At 49.8% G+C, this 22425-nt stretch overlaps 1 long non-coding RNA gene across 4 annotated transcripts in view; it reads left to right on the forward strand.

Annotated features, from left to right (window-relative positions):
• The first annotated feature begins 5350 nt into the window (after nt 1-5350).
• Nucleotides 5351-22425, forward strand: part of LOC112810057 (uncharacterized) — a 63150-nt gene continuing 46075 nt past the window's right edge. Inside the window, exons 1-5 of one of the 4 annotated variants that reach the window (XR_012374569.1) lie at nt 5351-5467; nt 6925-7000; nt 13890-13982; nt 17366-17529; nt 19207-20073. This is a non-coding gene — a long non-coding RNA (uncharacterized lncRNA). Of the gene's footprint in view, nt 5468-6924; nt 7001-9729; nt 11879-13889; nt 13983-17365; nt 17530-19206; nt 20074-22425 lie in introns of those variants that run through there. The other 3 variants (XR_003204737.2, XR_003204738.1, XR_003204736.1) reach the window with 3 other exon arrangements.

A 22425-nucleotide genomic window follows, 5' to 3' on the forward strand; every position in this document is an offset into this window, starting at 1 on the left:
CCCTTTCTGGGCCTCGCTTTCTTCCGCTATAAAATGTGGGCATTAGAGCTGGGACGGTTGGTGGAAGTGGTCTAGGATGGTGGATCCTGGCCACGGCTACATTTAAGAATCACCTGGAAGCTGCCAAAAATTGTCATGCCTGGGCCTGCCTACCCCAGACCAGTTAAGCCGAAATCCCCAGGGTGGGCCCAGGAATCTGAGTTGCACACCTATAGCTCAACAACCAACGTGTAGCATCCGCTGCAACAAAACCCTGTGTGGTTTTCTAGCTCCCACATCCTTGCTTCGTACTAAGGCATTTTTATTTAGAGGTTTTGAGAGGTGTGATGAAAAAAAAACTTGGGCTTGAAAACAAGCCTGGAGACATCTCAGCATTTCCACCAGCCTTGCTGGACCCGTCTCATGAACAAAATAGGAAAAATGAGGCGTTCCCCACAAGGCTGTTCTGAAGATTAATTCAGATAATGCACATGTCACACAGTGCCTGGAACAGAGATGCTTTACAAATGTTCAGTGATGGATGTGTTTGTATGAGGAAAGGGCTGATACTCATATTTTAAGAGTTTTTTTTTCTCCTTTTAGACTTGTAAAGTACCCCCAAATGGAATATGGGCAAAGAATATTAAAAGAACATGTACAGATAAAGAAGCCCAAAGCTATTAAACATATTCTACATCCCCATCAATTAAAGAGATTGAAGTTGAAACTGTGGATTGGCAAAGACAGCAGAAAGGATGTCCATGCCCTGCTAGGGAGAGGAAAATTGCATCCCCAAAATGTACTGCTTTCCAGTGTCCACATTTATATGTTGTACTCTTTGGTCCAACAGTACTGCTTCTGTGAACAAAAATACAAGTGGGAAAAATATATGTGAAAGAATATTTCTTGTACCGGTATTTGTAATTGAGAAAAATTGGAAATAACTTGAATGTCCATCAATAAAGGATAGGTTAAATTATGGTATAACCACATGAAAGAATACTGTTCACCCTTTAAAAATATGTGGGTAACTTTACATGTATTGATACGGAGAGATGTCCATGATTTATTGCTCCGTGAAAACAGCTACAAACAGTATTCACGTAGCCCTTGGTTGGCTTTCCAGCTTCTGGCTTCAGCTCAGATCAGCCTTGTGGTGTTGACGGTCATGGGTGCCTTGGCCATGGGGGCTGCTCACCGTTGGTTTAGGAACTGTGGGCTCTCTAGGAGGGCCTGGGAAGTTCGGTTTGCATGAAGGCTTTGGAGCCTTTTAGGACAGGGAAGAAGGGTTTAGAACGTGGGACGTAAGAATCCAGTTGAAGCAAGACAGGGAGGTGAGGGGAAAACACCCGTAAGAGGCGGCGGGGCAAAGCAGAACATCTACTCCCAAATGGGGTCACCATTTAGGCTTTGACCAACAGTGAACATGACAAGGCTTCGGGGGAAACTCAGCAAATGCCGGTCCTCATCAGACAGGCTCTCAGACTGCTGTTCCTTCCCCTTCAATAGCGTCATTTGCTCCTGGTCTTTCGGGGGGTGGGAAGAAGGAGGGACAAGAAAATCACAAGGTTCCTGGCCCCCCCCCGACAGGCAGCAGGGGGTCACTGGCCAGGAGCCACACCCCAACTTCCTGAGGCAGGTGTGGCCTGGGGATGAAAGGGCACTCTTTTTCCTACCTTTGAAGCTGAAGGTCAATGATGCTCAGTCAGTGAAAGTTAGAAAAGCAATAATAATTTTTTTGAAAGGCAGAAATCTTAGAAATATGAAGACCTGGAAACACGGGGGGAGTCAGATGCCTCATACTCTTTTCCTGCTGCATGAGTCAATATTGGATTTAAGGGCTTCTGTTTAAAAGTCCATCTGGGAAGCCAATCTTTTCCTCCCTGGCTAGCCCTGATGGGAAACAATGGCAGGTGTCTGTTGGTACCAGAAAGGGGTGGAAGAGGTTTTAGCCCGGACTTGTCCCATATTTTAAATATCACTGGATGCTCCATTAGTCCAGGGTAGGCTATTCCTTTGGATTTTATGGATCAGTAAGATAAATATTCCCCAAGATTTGAGGCACTGTCATAGGGCTGTCCATTTTTATTTTTCAAATAAGATTGTTAAAAATATGTTAAAGACTATTACACATGAAAAAGAAGAAAGCATAAACTCAGAAAAAAATGTTCTTTACATTGAATATAGTTACCCTTTTAATATACCGAATTTTTTTTAACATCTTGTTGCAGGCAGGCGAAACTGTATGGCTCAACTCTGATGCACACATCAGCATTTAAAGGCCACTGAATTAGTGTTTCAATCCCAGATGATATGATTAGGTTGTTGTGGTTTGCAGAAAATTAAATTCTTTAGCCAAACTAGATGCTAAGCTTCTGCCCAGAATCAATATGCTATTAGAAGTCCCAGAAACTAATAAACATACCATAACTATTAATTTATGGATAGGTTGTTGGCAAATAACCTCAGAGAAGGAATCCAGGCTTGAAACAGCTTTTGGAACACCAGATGGAGTGTGCAAGTTTAATCAGAGTCCTGGGAAGGGATCTGTGCCGTGTATTTTAAAAATCCACTGTAATCTGTGAGTTAAATCTGAGATGTGCTGAGAGAAGCATAGAGAAGTAGAACTTAATTGAAGCTGATACAGGAAATCATAACTCATGCAAAGAAACGCAGGTTGTTATGTTTACCGTGAAGTATGTTGATGAGAAGCAGGGACAATGGACCTCTCCAGAATCTTGTCACCAGGCAGCTTCACCAGAACACATGAGGCCAAAACACATGAGGCCAAAAGGAACCTGGCCTGAGCAAGCAGATGTCCCCCATTTCGAGTGGCAGAGCTGACACCGTGTGCCTGTCGGGGCATCTCGCAAGATGATGGGCCACAGCCAAGCCCAGGAGGCTTGTCTGTCTGTGGCAGGCTCAACTCCTAACGCTCTTCCCGTTATGTGATGGGTAGTTTACAGATGAAGAAATGAGCCCAGAATTGTCCAGTGACTTGACCTCGAGCAAAGGACCAGAGCTCACCTTTCCCCACCACGACTCCATCCCACAGCAGGTGGAAGGTGGACTGCGGCCAGAGAGCCCTCCGCCCGACGGGGAAGAGGAAACCCAGTCATGTGTGGAACCAACCAGCCAGCAAGCCCTGGCACCAATAATCAAGAAACGGTATTTTGGCCCAGTTTAATATGGGTGAAAATAGCTTACCAACATTTAAGGTTTAACTGCAGTTCCGTGTAGATTGGTCTGTATAATGATGTCCCTAAGTCACCCTACATTCATTCATTCAACAGTGTTATTGGACGCCTGCTGTGTGTCCCTCGGAATAAATGAGTGTCCATCAGAATAAAGTGACATTTTGTTTACTACACTCCCAATTAAAAAAAACAAACCCCTATTTGAAGTCCAGTACACCTGACTGTATTATTGCAATAACTTGCTACTCGACGGCACCATCTCAAATTGTACCTTTAAAGCCCACTCGGATTATGTCTTTCTCTTGCTTTACACACCTTCAGAGGCTCCCCATGACCATCAGATTGAATGTCCTCACTCAGCCTGGCTTTTGAGGTGGCCCATGACCTGGCTCTGTTTGAAGCCCCAGCCTTCCTGGAAATGACTCAGACAGTGGTGCACTGGGGGGTAGCGAAGTCGGATGTTTGGGTGAGAAGTAACGGGCTTTGCTGGCATAAGAGATCAGCAAAGAGCTGGACTCTTAGCTTTGTGCTCCAAACTCCACAGCACCCTACAGTGCGAAGGCCACCTTCCACGGTGCCCAGGTACATCACCCACCAGGCCACTGGCAAAATTACAGAGCATGGTTTGCCTTTAGTGTTCTCTACACCCTTCCTGTCCAATCTGTAAAGCTTTGTACCCCCTCCTGCATCTGAGACTCTCACCACTTCTAGTATCACTCTCTTGCAGACTTTAACATATTTATATTCAAATAATGGTGTCAAATCTCAGTCATGGATATCTATCTGGTGGCTTAGAGTTTTCATAGACCTTGCTCTTCTTACAGTTTCAAGGTAGAAACTTTTTAGGAAAGAGTTAGTTTTTAAGTTGGAAGCTAGACTGCACCATCTGTTGTCCAAGTCTCTGTTTCTTTTTTTTTTTTTAAAGATTTTATTTATTTGAGAGAGAGAGGGCAGGGGAGAGCAAGTGAGCAGAGGGGAGGGGCAGAGGCAGAGGCAGAGGGAGAAGCAGGCTCCCTGCTGGGCAGGGAGCCGGACACAGGGCTCGATCCCAGGCCCTGGGACCATGACCTGAGCTGAAGTCAGACACTCAACCAACTGAGCTACCCAGGCGCCCCCAAGTCACTGATTCTTAAATTTTTAATTTTTAATGTGCATAGAAATCACCTGGGGGTGATTTTAAGATAAAATCTTAAAAAAAAAAAAAAGAAAAGAAATCACCTGGGGATCTTGCTGAAATGCAATTTGCTCCGAGGTTCTCTAGCCCTTCCGCGCTCCCAGGTGATGTTGATGCAGCTAGACAGGGGACCACGCTATGAATAACAGGAGGACGTTCAAGTTCCTGAGCCCCATCCCACCCATGCCAGGGGGCCAAGTATTTTCCCGGGGCCCGAGTCAGTTGGCCAGTGTGGCTCAAAAAGCACATAGTAGTTGGCCTCTGCAGAGCTCAAGGCCATCAGTGAGATGGCTGTATGTCTTCTCCATCCGAGTCTCTGCAGACTTTGTTCGTTTCCCAGCCCTGCACCCTTTGGAGGCTCTAGTCTGGCTGTTGGAGATGGTGCTTCTCCTCCCTAGAAGGCGACTCAGCAAGTTCTTGAGGAGAAAGGGTAAAGCATTGCCCTTTGGGGGTTCCTGAGGCAGCTTCCTGCAAGTGAAAGAAGTACCTGTTGCCATTTCCTCCTTAACACATATTTTTTCTCCCTTTTCTACCGTCTGAGCAGCAGCTCCTGGGTGTATGACACCCAGCCCTCCTTTACGTCTATCTGTGTGTTTCTATGGAAAAGGAAGACGATAAAATTTAGCTAGAGCAGGCTGTAGTTGGGAAGTTATAACCTACCTAATTCCTTAATTAAGCTATCAATTAAAGCTATGTCTGTACCACCTGCTATGCCTGGGCCTCATGCCACGTGGTGGATGCCAACTCTGACAAACCCATCCCTCTGAACCCAGAGTTCCTGACACGTTTGTTTCCAGTAAATCTTTAGTCATCGCTCTCCTGGCCTTCCCCCATCACTTTTTCCTAAAGTACTTTTTGAAGTTCACACGCAGATAGGTTGCCCAACCCCATTTGTCATGCATGTGGTGGTAACAGAATGTCGGCCTCTGCCAGCAGATTTTAGCTGGGCCTTCTGAGGGCTATAACTTCTGCAACTTCTCTGTTGACCATCCGGCAAGGACCCAACTGCCTTTCTTGCCGTAGAGGCCCTGAACTTCACCCCAGAGAGAGGCATGGAGTAGACTGCTCCGAAAGAAAAAATGGAGTCAAGGACACAGAAAATGAGGCTCCTCTGAAGGTAAGCTCCATTACAAACTTCTGTTACCTAGGTGGATGTTAAATAGGCATTTGCTGAAAGAGTGAATGAGTGAAAATAAGAAAAGCAAGAAGAAAAAAGCTGTTGTATATGAAGCACGGTTGTCACTGCCAAATGCCTTAGTTGTTTTCCTGTTTTCCCCCTAGTTGCGTGTATGGCTCTTGCCTGGAATAGCTGGGCTCTCTGTGACATGTGTGATGTCACCCTCCTGAGAAGGTGAGGAGTAGCTCAGTTCACGGGGTTGTGGCAAGTTCCTCAGCTGTAGAGTGGTCCCCTGCAGGTCGTGGAGCTTATGGAGCTGGTCCATGTCAGCATTTAGGGGATTAAAACCCATAAACTGTGACCCCGCCCCCCCCAGCTCAACATGCTTTGTGATTTATCAAGCTGTTGACTGACACATCCGGGAAATGTTTACTCCACTGTGAGTAACTCAGAGACCTGCCACTGACTGTGTCAGAGGGCCTCCCTAAGAACTAGCATCCCAGAGGGAAGACTTGACCTCTAACTCTGCTCTATTCTTCACCTTGGGCGAGCATCTTTATCAAAGAGATGAACTCTAACCCCCACATGCAAATGAGGATGATGCCTACCACCAGCAGAAGGCCGAGCCACATGCTAATGGTGATTCCACTGTACCTGCACCTAGTGAAAGATGAGCGGAACGGTACCCAAGGGGCCGCCATCTTTCCCTTCCCTACCGAAGAACTACAAACATTTTCTCCATTTTAGTTTCAAAACCGAGCAAGGTTTTTTCAAAACCATCATCAGCTTGGGTATTTTCTAGATCATTTAAGGCAAGAAATAGTTTGCTGTGTCCCCTTCCCCCGCCCCCTCCAGTGAACGCTTGTTGAGCACTTGGCATGTATGAGGCACTGTTTCTAGGTACTGGGAATACAGCAGTGTCCAACAGACCCCACACCCTCCTGGGCTTACACTCCATTCCGGGAGGGGAAGCAAGGCAAAGTCAATAATACACAGTGTGGTAGACAGTGAGAAGGGCTATGGCAAAACTGAAAGCATGAGGGAGGGAAAGAGAGCATTGGGAGGGGTTGCAATTATAATTAAGATGATTGGCAAAGACCTCCTGGAGAAGTTGACTGGAAGACGCTGAGGAAGCAAGCCATTCAGATATTTGTTAAGAGTCTTTGAGACAGAAGGGATAACAAGTGCAAATGTTCTGAAGCAGGAGCAGGTCTGGTGTGCTTGAGGAACCAGAGGAAGGCCGGAGAAGCTGAATCCAACAACGTGCCGGAGGCCGGGTGGGGAGGGGTGGGTGGTGGTGGTGAGAGAGGGGTGGGAGAGAGAAGTCCAGAACAGGGGCCAGATCATTAGATCCCGAGGTCATTAGGACTGGGCTTTCATCTGAGAATGATCAGAAACCACTGGTTATTGAGAAAACAGTTGATGTGACTTCTGTTTAACCACAGTTCTCCCGGCAGCAGGTCGAAAAGCCGGTCAGAGCAGTCTGCCCATCTCGGCCGGGAACCACGGGGGGGTGATGAGAGCTTGGACAAGGTAAGAGACACCAGTGGTGAGAAGTGGTTGGTTCTGAATCTGTTTTGAAGGTAGAATCAAAATGCACTGCCAGTCAGTTGCACGTGGAACGTGAGAGAAGGGAAAGGAGGTGGCATGCCCCCAGCAGTTTGGGGTTTTTCGGCTAAGTGGAAGGATAACGTGCCGTTAACCAGGATGGGGACGATGTGGGAGGCGTGGGAGGGATGCGAAGAGCTCAGTGCGGGGCATATTAAACTTGGGGTAGGATGTCAGGAGAGTAAGAAAAGCCTACGTTTATTGAGCTCTTCTTGTACGTCAGGCACGGGGCGAAACTTCTCGCATATATCGTCCAATGTACTCCTTATGACAGCACTGTGACCATCTCTGTTTTAGAGATGACAAAACTCGCAATTGTGCCCACTCGCAGCCATACAAGACCTCACGCCACTATAACAACAAAAAGTAGATCTTTCCCCTTTAAGTTTTCTGTCCCGGCTGCACAACTTCCTGGTTGGCATTGGCTCATCAGCCTGTTAACGAAGATAAGAGTTTTCTCTCCTTGCTTCTACTGAACAGTGAGAGATTATCAGCTTCGTTCTGCTCCTGGAGCCTTGTGGATGCTCCATAAACAGTAGCGTGAGGGAGGGAGGAAGCATGGGGAAGTTGTAGGCACCAGCCAGCCATGCCTGGACCTGATGGGGCTCCTTGTGAGTGGAGGAGCCCAGGGATGGGGTACATCAGCTCACCAGGCACATGGTGGGTGCATGAGAGAGCTAAGCTTGGTAACTCAAGAGAACAGGGCATTCAACTTAGCAACCAAGTGACCAGCTGGGCTTTGTAACTACAGGTGTCTCAAATAGAAAGTAAGGGTCAGCCCCAAGGAGGCAAGCAGCATGAAGTGAAGTGTGAGCAATGGGGGCAGAGAGGCTGTTCAGGGCTAAGTCTGTGAGACCAGGTGTGCTTAGGTGTTCCTTTGTAGGTGAGCTCCTCTAGCTGGGGGAGTCTTCAAGAGGCCAACAGTGTGTGCTGAGAAAAAGAGAAGTAGAAAGGGCTTCGGTGGTGCCCCACTCAAGGAGTGTATTAGTTAGCTATGGCCAAGTAACAAATCACCCCAAACCTCATGGCTTGAAACAACCATGAACATTTATTATGTCACCCAGCTCAGGAGCAGCTGAGAGCATCTCAGAGGCTTCTTTACTCCCATGCGTGGCATCTGGGCTGGAAGAGCTGGAGCTCCTTGTTCTCAGGCATCTCTCTGTGCTCTCCACTCGTGGTCTTTCCAGCATGGTGTCTTCCAGATGGTGACACTTCCTATGTGGCAGCTCAGGGTTCCAAAGCTGTATGTCCCCAGAGAGAGGGAGAGAGAGAGAGAGAGACAACCAGGAGGAAGCCGTACCCCTTTTCTGGCCTTGCCTTGGGAGATAGGCAGCCATGTCTCCTGCTGTGGTCTGTCAGGAGCAAGCCCCGCCACCCCACCCCCGGCCCTTCTTCACAGGGAGGGGAATCAGACTCCACCTTTTGTCGAGAGGTGTATTTAAGAATTTTCTGGCATGTTTCATAACCGCACAGAAGCCTGTGACATAGTCTGGGGTCCTCCTAATTATGCCTGTGTCAGTAGGAAGTTTCTTAGTCTCTGCAGTGGCTGGGGTGTCACATCGGATGTGTGGAGGGAGGACGCAACACGCGGACAAGGAGCTTGATTTTCTGAGACGAGATACTGTGCCTATGTGGGACCAGGACGACTCCTAGGCCTAGAAACACTGTTTTCTGTGACTTGGGATGGCTTATATCGAGTAGATTGTGAAGTAGTGACCGCACAGGAGTACAAGGTGGTGTTAGAGGCCTTGACTTTGGCGTGTCTTTGATTTGTGAAGGCCTGTCCTTGGAAGACAGTGGTGTTCTAGACCTGCTGCCGCCACGAGTTAGTTGTCTCTACGACTGTTAAAATCATTGGCAGTTGAGTGCTGGCACCACCAGACCCTCGTTCTACTGACCCCAGTGTGAATGGCGCTTGGGGTCCCGCGTGCGGAAATTGGACTGTGGATAATTGTTTTGTTAGAGGGGAATTGGGAGGCGTAGCGCATTCAAATGTATTTCCGAGCAGTATTCGAAAGCCTCCTGTAAGGACACTGATTGCAGGCGATGTTTGCCTGATGCCAGCTAATTAGGAAAAGCCATTCTGGGCCTAGCTTGAGTGAGCCCAGGGAAAGATAAACAGAGTCGCTGTAGCTGGTGCATCTCCGCTCCCCAGCGAAGCTCGTGGTCTCCTTACCCTTGATCGAGTTTATTCTATGCACAGGCTTCTGCTAAAGGCTGCCGTGTCCCAGCGTGCCGGGCCATCACCAAAGTGGAGTAGCACTAATAGCGGGAGTTCTACCTGCTGCTGCTGAACAAGCAAGAGGAACCTGACCGTCACCAGGAGCGATTCCTTGGCCCATTTGGCATGGTCCGCAAATGGGTCCAGACATCGCCACTGAGGGGTTGATGTGGGCTGGCGGGGATTTTCCACTTTGGGGTCCAGCATTCCTGACTGACTTGTTCGAGGCGGGGCAGATGCCCGTAAGGCCAGACCCCAGGCAAGCATCTCTTAACATGGGGTCGGTGGGATGTCCTCAGGCAAATAGTGCAAGTGTTAGGCAAGAATAAGTTAATCAGTAAGCAAATAAAAAAAGAGAGAAAGGGAAAGTGAGCAAATAAATTTGGAGAACTGGGCTCAAGAAAGGGAGTTTTTTTTGCTTCTTTTGAAACAGGATATCTCAGAGCCTTCAATCTGCCGCCATGCACTGTGCCTGTCCGAGAGGAGATGAGGTGTTTTCCCTGCCTCATTTGACCAGTGGAACCATCTGCCTGTGACCACCTTGGGTGACTGAGTATTCTAGCAACGACTTTGACATGTGCTGTTCTCCACCAGAGCTGCATGAAGGGTAGCCCCGGACCAGTGGTCTGCAGTGGGGGAAGTACAGAAATCGAGAGGAAGCTCTTAGCATCTGTTCTAGCAAATGCACAGAGTGATTTGTATTTGCCTGATGAGCCTGAAAACAATGTTGTGGGGCTTATATTTTGTATTTCTTTTTTTATTATTATTAATTTTATGTTCCTAGCGGTTGACGTTTAGGACAATTTGCAGAAAATATACATCTGCAACACACTAAAAATGTGCAAAAGCCGTCCTTGCCTTCATAATCTGAGAGCAAGCCCACCAATACCTGGATCTTTCCGCACCACATCAAGAGTGCAAAGGTTATCCTGGAGGGGCTCTGGCCTATCTCCTAGCATCCCCCATCCCTGCCCGTTGTGGCCCGTCCACCCTGTGGCCCAGAACGAGGAGCCACGGCATGTGCCTCGTCCGAAGAGCAGTTCAGGAGGGGCCAGAAGGAGACAGCCCTGGCCCCATGTGACCTGCCACGTGTAGCCCCGCTCACGTGCCCGTCGCCCTCCCACCCTGGGAATATTGCTGACAGCTCTTTGAAAACTTAAGAAAGTATGACAGGCTTTCAGGAATGGTGACTTGCCACCGTGGCGCGGAGGCATGGGAGGATTTAAGCAGCTCGCTTTAAACAAGGCTTGGCTTTTGTTCTACCTAATCGTGCTGGTCATGTGGGGTTTTTTTTCCCACAGCTTTCTGAAGTGTTCTCCAATAGAGGACTTCAGGCTTTTAAAAACAGTAATTTTGGTAACAATGGTAATTACTTTAATTGGAGTTCTTTAAAGGTAGATCCTTCTCGCCCACCTCCTCTTAAGACATGAAGCATGCTGTCACCCATTGCGTCACCCCAAATCAGCGTGGTAGTCTTTCCTCTTTAGAGCTATTAATGGGCCAGGTAGGAGGGGAGTCAAGAAACTTCCAGAACTCACTATTTTTTAGTCTAAAATAATGACAAGTAATTTTTCCCTTGTTTCCAGGAAGTGGTAGATAATCAGCTTTATGTGTAGAAAAATACGCACGTTGCATATGACTGGGGCTCCCCAGTTAGGCCTTTCACAGAGGATTAGGACTCTTAATGCCCCACTGGGCTCCATTTCGTCACAAAAGCCTTTGGCACAATCTGTTGGGCTGTCATGTTTCTGGGGGCCTTGTGTAGTTATTAAGTGACATTAGGTAGCCCTGCATAGGGTCTTTTATCCGCAAATAGCCACATTCTTTAGAGTAGTTGCTTGAGCTGCTTGACACGCCCTAGGGAAGTAGGCAAAGTATCATAACCTTCCCTTTCTGTAGGAGACGGGTGAAGGGCAGCAGAACCTTCCTGAAGGAACCCTGTGGCTGTGGGGTCAGGGAGCTCGCAGCGATACCTGCAAAGACCAGCCTTCCCTCGGGGCCCATCTGGACAACCTCCTCTGCTTACCTCCTTTCCTATGACAGTGGGCCAGTCCTTTGGCTCTCGGACTTCTATTTCATGCTAAGCTGTGACGTCCTGGTTGGTGTTGGGTGAAACTGCTGTGAAGCGTGTCCATCACACATACCTAGGGCAGAGGAAGCCTGGGGAGCTTTGAACTTGGCCTCTGCAGCTCCTTCTGGATTGTGATGAGCAAAAGCAAGTAATTTGCATTGTGTGGTTCCCATTCATTTATGTTTTCACATCCTTTCTTTGCCCCTTGTCCACATTTTAGGAAGAGAATAAATATAAATGTTTTCTCTATAATTTCCTTCCCTCCCTATACCTATATCAATATCTATTTATGTATTGTAGGGGAGGAAAAATTCTCCCCTACCTTCTTTGGGTCTGCAGCTGGGTCTAAAAATTAAATTGACATAGGACAGATTAGCAGGAGAAAAGCATACAAGTTTAATTAAATATTTGCGTGTATGTGGGAGCCATCTCAAGATAATGAAGACCTGAAGAAGTGACCAGAACAGGAAGCTTTCATACCTTTTAGACAAAGAGACAATACATTTTTACTTATCAAGGGGCGCCTGGGTGGCTCAGTTGGTTAGGCGACTGCCTTCGGCTCAGGTCATGATCCTGGAGTCCCGGGATCGAGTCCCGCATCGGGCTCCCTGCTCAGCGGGGAGTCTGCTTCTCCCTCTGACCCTCTTCCCTCTCGTGTGATCTCTCTCATTCTCTCTCTCTCTCAAATAAATAAATAAAATCTTTAAAAAAAAAAAAAAGACAGAGGTGTTTGGGCTAGGAGTAGGAAACTATGCAGAAGTATCTAGGAAGTTACGGGTCTGTTTAATGTTTGCTTGTACGGATCTTTCGGCCTCCATTTCCCAGTCTCTGGTGACAAGAATGTTTCTTTCCTCCCAGGACAGAGAAGGCACTTTCATATGGGAGTTTTACCTTCTGCTTTCAGGAAGAAAAAGTAGGGTCCAAGTGTTTTACACCTGCTGATTGTTTCTTTCTCTTCCTTCCTTCCTTCCTTCGTCCTCATTGCATCCTTCCTTCCTTCCTCCTTCCTTCTTCCTTCCTTCCTTCCTTCCTTCCATCCTTCCGTCCTTCCTTCCTTCCGTCCTTCCTTCCTCCTTCCTTCCTTCCTTCCGTCCTTCCTTCCTTCCGTCCTTTCTTCCTCCTTCCTTCCTTCCTCATTCCTTCCTTCCTTCCTTCTTTCCTTCTGTCCTTCCTTCCTTCCTCATTCCTTCCTTCCTTCCTTCTTTCCTTCTGTCCTTCCTTCCTTCCTCATTCCTTCCTTCCTTCCTTCCTTCCTGCCTGCCTGCCTTCCTGCCTTCCCTTCTTTTTCTTATAGGCTCCATGCTCAACATGAAGCCCATGCAGGGCTTGAACTCATGACCCTGAGATCAAGACCTGAGCTGAGGTCAAGACTCAAATGCTTACCTGACTCAGCCACCCAGATGCCCCACACCAGCTGTTTCTTAAGTCTTTTAACTCAAAATAATCAATATGCCAAAGTGGCCTCCTTTGAGGTAACATGCTCTGAACGCCTCCACCATCCATCCTTTACCTGTATGTGTCCACCTGCCTATCCACCCCCCCACCACCTGTGTCTCCGCCTGCCTGTCTATCCATCACTCATCAAGAGCCTGCATGTCCAGGCCTAACCTGTCTGTGACCACACCTCAACCACACTTCATCTTTCCATGATTTCCCCAGTTGCTTGTTAGTCTTGGGAATTGTTAACCTTGGGCCCCCTATGTGCTCAGAGCCTCAGTCCTCCTGAGACCTCTCAGAGGTCCAATCTGGGGGTTGTAATGTTGCACACAGGCTCTGTCTTTGGGCCAGGCCACTGTTCCTCTCTCTCCGGCTGTTGTCCTTAGCAGAATGCCAGCTTTGGCACTTGGCACTGTATTTTAGGCACAGAACAGGGTTTTCCCTTGAATTCCTACCCCACAACAGAAACCAGGCTGGGGTGACGAGCTAGGGAGGAAGAGAGGGAAGGAAATACAGCATACGTAAGTGATAAGGCTACTGGATGTGGCTACCCTTAGGTTCTCTAGGTAGGTCTGTCCTGGGGTCCTTTCCGGGGCTCCCCCATCTGGCTTCCTTCCCTTGGAGGGCTTTGTGTATGTCCTTGATTCAGGGTCCAGCCCAGCTGCTGGGAGGCCCAGAAAGAATGTCCATCTCTCCTGTCAGAGGCTGGCCTCCCTGATCCTTGTTCCCTGTCTCAAGACCAGCCTGTTCCCAGGATGATTGACAATAGGAACAACCCCTAGGTTTGAGGGACACCCGTTTGGCCTCCGGAGTGCTCCCTTGCCTTTTGATCCCTGATGAAACTGGTCCATTCGAACATGACTGTCTAACATGAGTCCTCACTGGGCCTTAATTCTAATCTTAGTGCCACAGCCGCCCCAAAGGCTAAGTGATAACAAGCCCCACCGGTTCCCTGCCCTGGCCTTTCCTCCTTCCCTGGTGGGGGAATTCTCCAACCCAGTCTGGCCTCCTGCAGACACATCACCCCACTGGCTGCAGGTATAGTCACTGCAAACCAATCCCTCCACCCCTTAATTTTTTTTCAGGTCTAGGTCTGATTCTGTCATTTACTCTGTGCAGAATATGGAGCTTCTCAGCCTCAAACATCCACATACAGGCCAACAGACTCAACAAGCATGGTGAGTATTTGCTTTATATTCAGTAATCGAAGTAATGGTTTTGTTGCGGGATTGTCGAATGTGACAGCCACGAAAGAATTCTTGCGGTGTTCAATGGTGCAGCTTAGTAAGTTTATGTAAGCAGCACAGGGACAGGGCCTGTGGGCAGACGGGGCTGCACTTTTGCGGTGTGAGGCTGGTGGTTGTACGCTTGGTGCTCAACAGGAAGGGGACATGCAGGGAGTATTAGATCATAAACGTCTTCTTCGAATTTCTGCTCGTAAAACTACTTTTGCGAGATTTCTCTGCTACTTATCATTCAGCTCGACATTAACTATGGGTGAGATTTACAGGCAGTCAGGAGACTTTAAGAATGCAGCAACCGGCACGTATTTGATCCTTATCGGTACTAGGCAGGCTGTAGGTCAGCCTTCCGGGCTAAGGTTGAACATTTTTCTGCTTCTATCCCTCATCGGTTTAAAGGGGAATTAATTCATTGAAGGAATTAACGTACTGGTTCCTTTCAAAACAAAGAATCAATCTGCCCCCAAAGGTGAATTCAAATTTCTTCTTTTCTTGCATGTTTAAAATGATTTTGAAAAGGTAGCAAACAAAACCCCAAAAAACCTTAGTTAGGGCCTGGGGTTCTCTTTGGGCATCCTGTTCCTCTCCCTAACGTTCTCCTGGGCTAACAGCTGATCTTCCTGCCTGAGCTGCTTTGAGGCAAGTCTCTATATAGTGCCATGAGGCTCACCCCGGAAGCTCTCTGACCCCATCCCTGATTCTGACTGGATTTGCCCTCCCTACCCGTTCCTTCCTGTCCCCTTCTGGGCGGGGGTGAAGGAGACCATACTGTGTCCAGTTTTAGCTGGGGCAGCAGCAGGGGGCCAGAACCCCCTTTCCTTGGAAGCAGTCAAATGGGAGGGAGCTTCTTTTCTCAGTTCCTGGCTCACAGACGCTCCTTATGAGAAAGTATTTAAAACTTGGAAATGAGGCCAAAAAGTGGACGGCATGTCATGTCAGTGTCAAAATGAGCATCATTCGATAGGTCTGCCCAAGGATTACTTAAAAATCTGAGGCAGTGGTTCTCAGTTTGTCATGACTGGTGGGGAGTGCGGGGGTGTTGCTGACAAGTAGCGGGACAAAGGCCACAATGCTGCTAAACGTGCAACAAGCCACAGAGCAGGCTCTCACTGCAAAGAATGACTCCATTCCCTGCTTCCTGTTGATTAAAGGTCTCGGAAGTTCTGTGTGAACTTTAGATTTTTGACTGACAGGGATGGCACTGATTTCTGTTTGGTGGAAAAGATAACCCAAAGGTGGCAGTTCCTTACTCTGTAGGACAGGAACCGGTTTCGTATTATTTTGTATTAACTTAGCCTTCAGATTCTAACAGCCCTTCATTAAATTGCCCATAAATATCAAGTTCCTACAGTTCCTCTGGGAGCTGTATTCCTATTTTCATCATTAATTAACCAATTGCATGAAATTTTTGATGTGTTTATTTCCATACTGTAGTAGTTAGCTGTTGCTGGCTAACAAATTACCCCACACAGTCGCAGCTGAACCCGATACTAAGCGTATTATTTTTGCATAGTGCCTATGGGGCAGGAATTAAAGAGCACCTTAGTAGGATCATGGGGCTTGTGTTCTCTCACGAGGTTGCAGTAAAAGGAGCCAGCCAGGGCTCTGTGGCCATCTGAAGGAGGCCGGTGGGTCTGCCCCCAGCGTGGCTCCCGTGCACGGTTGGCAAGTCCACGCTCTCTGTCAGCAGAGGCCTGCTCAGGTGCCCTCATGACGTGGCCGCTGGCTGTTCCCAGAGCAAGGGCCCCGAGCGAGAATAAGAGGAAGTCGCAGTGTTAGAACTACCTCGGAAGTCGCACGCTTCAGTTCTCCAGTGTGCTGTTGGTTCCGTGGGTCAGTCCCATTCCGGAAGGGACGGACAGCACAGGCCTGAGAACAACAGAGGGAGGGATCCGTAGGGGGCGTCTTGGAGGCTGGCGGCCGCACTCGCCCTCTGTCCTGCAGTGGTCCATGGCCTTCCCACGTGCAAGGTGTGCTCAGCCTCTCCCAAGGCCCCCTAAAGCCTCATCCTCGTGGAGTGTCAGTTTATCCATACTGACGAGGCTCCTTGAGCCCTCAAATCCACTTCTCTCGGATCTGAAGTTTGTGAACTAGAGACAAGCTACCCACCCCCTCCCACACTCAACGACAGACAATGATGGGACAAGCAGGGGACGGTGCTGTAGGCCGTCTGTTCATCCAGGGGGGACAGTGGGGATGCGCCCAAGTCATGGGCTCAGAGCCCTTGTGAAAGGCAGGCGGCACCAGCGGACAGCTCCTGGGGCAAATTCCGCGGCTCTCACACCCACTCCGCCTGCCTCTGTTTCTCCCTCTGGGTCATCCTACCTTTTCCTGGGGCATCCTTTTCTCAGTCTGCTTCCCACCTGTACCAGGTCCAGGGTCCAGAGGCATCATTTCAATGTGTGCTCTCTGCCTTCCAGCCCACGCTGGCCATGTTTCTCCCACTACAGTTCTCTGTAAGACTTTGGGGCTCATTCCACTGGAAGAAAAAAATAACCCTCAGCTGTCATAGACGCCCGGTGGAGGACAGGGTTGTTCCAGCCACCCTGTCTGTGGGACTTGCTATTTGTTACAGCAGCCCAAGCAGACCAAGACCCAATCACACTTCTAGATTCATCTTTAGAGCAGATTTTCCTGACAGCGCCCTGCACTTGTCTTTGGCCCAGGAGCCCTTTCTTAATTTTGACACCATTTGGTGTCGGGAGAGGTTGAGAATTTCCCAGGCCTGGACATCAGGCTCCCTTTTGCCCAAGGGCCCTTCCTTTAGCTTCCTCTTCCTCTTGGCTTTTACCAGAAGCCGCAAGAAGGCAGATGGCACCTCCCACGCTCGGTGTGGCCGTCTCCTTGGCCAGATGACCCCGTGTGTAAGGTACATTTTCTACTTTCCCTGTTCCTTCAGGTGGTGAGGCTGGGAGGCTTCCTGCCATGACTGCATAACTGTTTCCTCTACGAGTTTTCTCTGTCCTTGAAGCCCTTACCGGAGACCCCCCCTCAAAGACAGTCATGCTTCTGTGGTCGGGTTTTCAAGGCCATTCAAGTTTTCACTGACACGTCCATCAGAGTCCTACATAACCAGGTTCCAAACCACAAGGGAACTTTCCTCGAATGTCCCCCAACTTATCTGGAACTTGCATACCAAGAAATGAGGGGTCCTTCTTAGAAAACCAACTCCCACTTGCTCCTTGCAACCCCCTTCCCCTCCAACCCTCTTCTTTTTATTTTTTCTTCTCTCTCTCTCTTTCTCTCTCTCTCTCCCTCCTTCATGGGGTAGGATGTGATTCGTTGGTCAGATACACTTTAGTCTTCTTGTCTTACCCCAGAGGTCACAGCTCTGAAATTTTTGGCCAAGCACTGAAGCCACGGCAGGTCCCTATCTGATGTGGGAGAGGCGGGGGTCCCTGGCCAGGGGGAGAACGGGAGCATTCCCGCCCATGAACACGTCATGATGTCGTTTAGAGCCCGATCATGCCGCCTACCACTCCAGGTACGGTTCCATTTCATTGCTTTATGGCTCGTATGAAGCAGGTTTGCTGATGAGAATACAGAAAGGCCATGTAATTACCTCAAGAGCACACGGCTTGTGGCAGAGCCAAGATTTGAAAACAAGTCTTTCACACAAGCCCATGACATTTCTATCACAACCAGCAGCGTGTTGTCTAAGGGGCCCCTCAGTGTTCAATGAATGGGTTTCTCGAAGTCGGCTCCGCCACATCCCCGGGTTCCGTGGTGGAAATACCAGGTCCTGGGGGGTGGGATTCAGTTAGACAGGTGGAAAGGCACACGGCTGTCCTCTGCAGGTGCTTACAATGGAGAAGGTCGGCTCAATGCCAGTGACTTAGTAGACCCGCCAGGTTGACCAGGCGTACGCTCGGGGAAGCACACGGGGAACGTGTGACACCAAGAATACAGTGGTTGCTGCCCCCACAGCCACCATCCCTCCACTCCATCACATGGCTCCTTGGAGTTGTGCCTGAGCCACCTTTATGTGTGGCAGCCAGAGGGGGCTGGTGCCGCCCCATCATGGCCCTTGCTAGAAATAGCTTCCTGCCCCCACTGTTCACAGGAGGAAGCAGCACCTGCTCTCTGGTCCCGTCACCGAGATGAGCCTCAGCCAGAGAAGGGCCGGCAGAGTATGATTTGTTCATTTGCACCCTCTGCTCCTGCCACGTGGAAGGAGGCATGACAGCCCACTCGTGGGTGCAAATAAACCTGTGAGGGTGTTGCTAACATTGGAAGACACATACATGGGCTTTGGAGTCAACCAGATCACGGTTAGCGTTGTGACTTTGGCAGGTGACTTAACCTCTCTGAGCCTCTGCGTCCTCAACCACCAAGTGGGATGCCAACCTCTTAGATTGTTCTAAGGGATAATATCAAGCATTTGGTGCCGTGTTGGACAAACTGGAGGCATTAAAAAATATGTTGCATCATTTAGGAATAAGAAAAGAGGTTTTCATTTGGGAAAAAGTAGGTCTTATGAGTGTGCAAAAAAAATTAGCTCGTCTCAGCTTAATAAAGAAAAAGATATTGCAGGAGCATGGACTTCCATGCCTCCCCACTGAAGAGTAATGAGGGTCCCTCCTGTGTAGGGTCAGGCGGTCTGCAGATCATGATGCTTGCTGGGTCCATGTTATGGACCCAAAGCTTGTGTCCTCCTACCAAATTCATATGTCGACGTCATTATCCCAAGGTGATGGTATTAGGAGGCGAGGCCTTTGGGAAGTGATTGGGTCATAAGCAGGGAGCCCTCATGATGGGATTTAGTGTCCTTATAAAGAGACCCCAGAGAGGCCCCTGGCCCCTTCTGTCCTGTGAGGACAAGCATGCAGGCAGCCGTCTGAGCCAGGAAGCGGGTCCTGACGGGACAGAGAATCTGCCTGTGGCTTGATCTTGGCCTTCCAGCCGCCAGAACTGAGAGGAGTGAATGCATATTGGTTGAAACCCCCAGACTGTGATATTTTGTTATAGCAGCCCAAACGGACTAAGACAGTCCACATGGCTAATTGGAACCCAGATAAAATCAGAGGTTTCCTGACATGATATTCCTGTGATTTAGAAGCAGTCATGGACTGCTTTATTTATTATTATTATTATTATTATTATTATTTTTGGAAAGGCTACATTTAGCTTATCTCCGTGCCTTGGTTTCTTTACCTGGAAGGTGGAAGATTGGACCTGTCTTCAAGCTGGCCCCACAGAGGATGATGGGCCTTCATTCCTGGGGTGAAACGTCCTTCCAGTGGCCTCTGAGTGTTTTTTCCCTTTGCCCTGAATCGCTTATGTCTGTGTGACCCAGCGTGTCATAGACACGTAATCAGTGCTTGGGAAACCTGCAGTGACTCCCATAGGTTCATTTCTCCTTCTGCCTTCTCTTTTTACGTCCTTCTGCCCCCCGGCGCTGCTGAGACTAAAGCATGGATTCCTCTGGGCCAAACTCTGCCTCTTTCCAGTGGCTTTAATGGAAACTGTTTCCGTCTGGCCACCTCCCAGTCCTGGTTTCCATGCACTGTTTCTGCCCTGATAATGTGTATTTGGGTGCTTGATTGGAAAGATGTGCTTGCCGCTGAAAAGAAGATCCCCCTCCCAACCCCAACCCACACACAAAACTCTAAACCCTCAACTCTTAATTCTATTGCAAATCATCCCTGAAGCTTCACCAGGCTCGGCCTTGACATGCAGTCCTGGGAAAGAACCAAGTGGATGTGGTCTGGGTTTCAAGTGTCCTATCGAGATCCAGCAGGAGGAACGAGTCATACTAATTCTGTCCGACTTCAAGGGCTTCGTTGCAATTCTTTACAGTCCCAGCTCAGAGGCCCTTAGGGAAAAGCATGTGTTTAAATTGAGGAGAAAACCTTGGTGCAAGCAGGCTTCGGGGCTTTTGTAGCTGGCTCTCAATAGAGAAATCCAGCATTCAGGGTCAGACTTTCCGCATAGAAACCAACCCCCTCGGGGCGCCTGGGTGGCTCAGATGGTTAAGCGTCTGCCTTCGGCTCAGGTCATGGTCCCAGGGTCCTGGGATCGAGTCCCGCATCGGGCTCCCTGCTCCTTGGGAGCCTGCTTCTCCCTCTGCCTCTCTCTCTCTCTCTCTCTCTCTCTCGCTCTCTGTCTCTCACAAACAAATAAAGAAAATCTTTAAAAAAAAAAAAAGAAAAGAAATGTGAATGAAGGCTTCTTTAGTAATTCACATTTAAAAAAAAATAAAAGAAAAAAAGAAAGCATCCCCCGTGTACATCACTGAATGCAGAACCCAAGCAAGTGGTTCTCTCTGCCCAGAAGCACGTTGTTGGGTGACTGCATGTGAACTTGGTCACTCAGGGCACCGCGCGTCCGCACGCCCAGACATGGGTCCCTGTCCTCTCCACCCTCGGGGGACGGTGTCTGCAGGCCTGCGAGTCACGGGGCGAGGTCGTTATTTGGTTGACCAATAGATGGCATGGGTTTCATGCTTCGACACGTGTCCCTGTATGGCTGGGGAGGGCGGGCGGGCGTTGCTCCGGGGGGCGGGGACAGGGGGCCCCAGGTGTCAGGTAGAGTGGTCTGTGCGTCTCTCCTCTACGAGTCTGTGGACCTATGTCCTTCCAGACTCAGTTATGTCTCAGTAGCCGCTTGGGGTTTTGTTTATTCATGCGTGTGTTCTCAGAGCCCAGTGCCACAGCCAAAGGCTTTAGGGTCTCTTCAAGTTTCGGAGCCTCTGCTTGCATGGCCACTGTGTGTGCAAGAGAAGTGCTGTTTGGGGAAATGATCAGTTTGCCTTCCGGCTGGTTGATGGATGCGACGAACATTTCCTCTCTGACTCAGAGCTCCGATACAACCTGGACGCGTGCTTCCCGGTGCCGCCAACCCTTTGGAATATTCATAGTCTGTGCCTTCACGCATGCTTTCCACAGGATCTACTCTGCGCCAAATTCATTGCGAGGCATGTGCCACGTTTGTGTGGTTTATCTCACTGAATCCAGTGGGTCGGAATCCCTCGGAGAGCTTCGGAAGGCCTGATGCGGTTTGGACGCCGATACATACACTCTCTGCGGTAGCATGAGACCCTCCGCAGCCAGGCCTCCTCTGTGGAGAGTTGGACTCAAGTCCGGGTCCGTGGACGTGTGCTTGAATAGCCGTGGGGAGGAAGCAGGGCGACCGTCACAGGTGTTCTTAGCTGCAGGGAGCCCAGGCACGTGTGGCCGTGTCCTGGCCCCTTTCCGCCTGACACGTTCAAGGGAGCCTGAGTCGGAGAGAGCAGGACAGAGTGGGGAAGCGGGTAGGACGTTAGCAGCACGCGAGTGAATATGGGTCTCGCGGTGCCGGTCAGGGTCCCAAAGCTGGGGTGGATTCTGCAGGAACCCACAGCCACAGTCTCAAAATGTAGCCTTTTGTCACCTTCTGCCCTGGGGCCTCAGGCAGAAGACCAAAGCAAAGCACACCCCGGGACATCAGCAAGCAGGAGGAAAGGGCACAGTGGCGGGGAGGGGCCGTCAACCCCGTCCCAGCAGAAGCCCCTCCCATTTTTGTTTCGCCCCAGAAACTAAAGACCCATTGCCTCAGTCAGTCACGCATCATCTGTTAGCCCCGAGCCCGTCCTTCTTTGCTCTGCCGGGGACACTGCGGCTGGACCCCGCCGGCGTGTCTCCTTTGCCGGCTGGAGGAATGCTGCCCCCTCCGGCAAGTTCCTCTGCGTTTCCCCGCCAGCCTGGTGTCTCTGACCGGGTCAGGATCCCAGGCGCGAGATGGGGGTGGCCCCCGACCTGCTCCGTGTTCTTTCGTGTCCATTCTTTCTCTGCCATGATGTCGCCCCGTTCCTGCTCCTACCCCCTTCTGGGCCCCTTTGGGTTCCCTCCCAGGCTTTCCATAGTTTCAGGTCACGGTTCTTTATCTTAAATGTCCCCACGCAAACGGCCAGGGCAGTCTGTTTCTTTGGCCTGGACCCCTTCCTTTACTGCAGGGAAATGCAAGTGGACAAAATAAATCCTCCTTTGTTCCTAATCCTTTAAGGAAAGGAACTCCTCAGAGGAACTGTAGCCGCCAAACTTCTCCTTTATCGCATACGGGGTGTGTTCGGAGACTCTGGTGGGGTGGGGTGGGACACAGAATGGACCTGGTCGTTCTTGCTGGCGTCCTGAGCGGGCAGCACTCGTGGCTGGGGGGGCGGGGGCCGCCACCCTGCCTGTCTCGGAGGTGGAGTGAGCCATCACAGGCGTGGTGGCGCAAGGATGGAAAGCCCCTCTGTTCTGTTTCTGTCCATCATTCAGCTGAGCCCCCTTCTCCAACTGCAAGGTTAGTTCTGTGAGCCAGTAAATCCCTTCCTTCCTCTCCCCTTATGTCCTCCCCTCCTCCCTCCCTCCCTCCCTCCCCCTTCCCTCCCCCTCCCCCTCCCTCCCTCCCTCCCTCC

Source organism: Callorhinus ursinus, unplaced genomic scaffold, assembly GCF_003265705.2.
Source record: "Callorhinus ursinus isolate GAN/ISIS: 27379988/994484 unplaced genomic scaffold, GSC_fseal_2.0 scaffold36, whole genome shotgun sequence".
Taxonomy (NCBI): domain Eukaryota; kingdom Metazoa; phylum Chordata; class Mammalia; order Carnivora; family Otariidae; genus Callorhinus; species Callorhinus ursinus.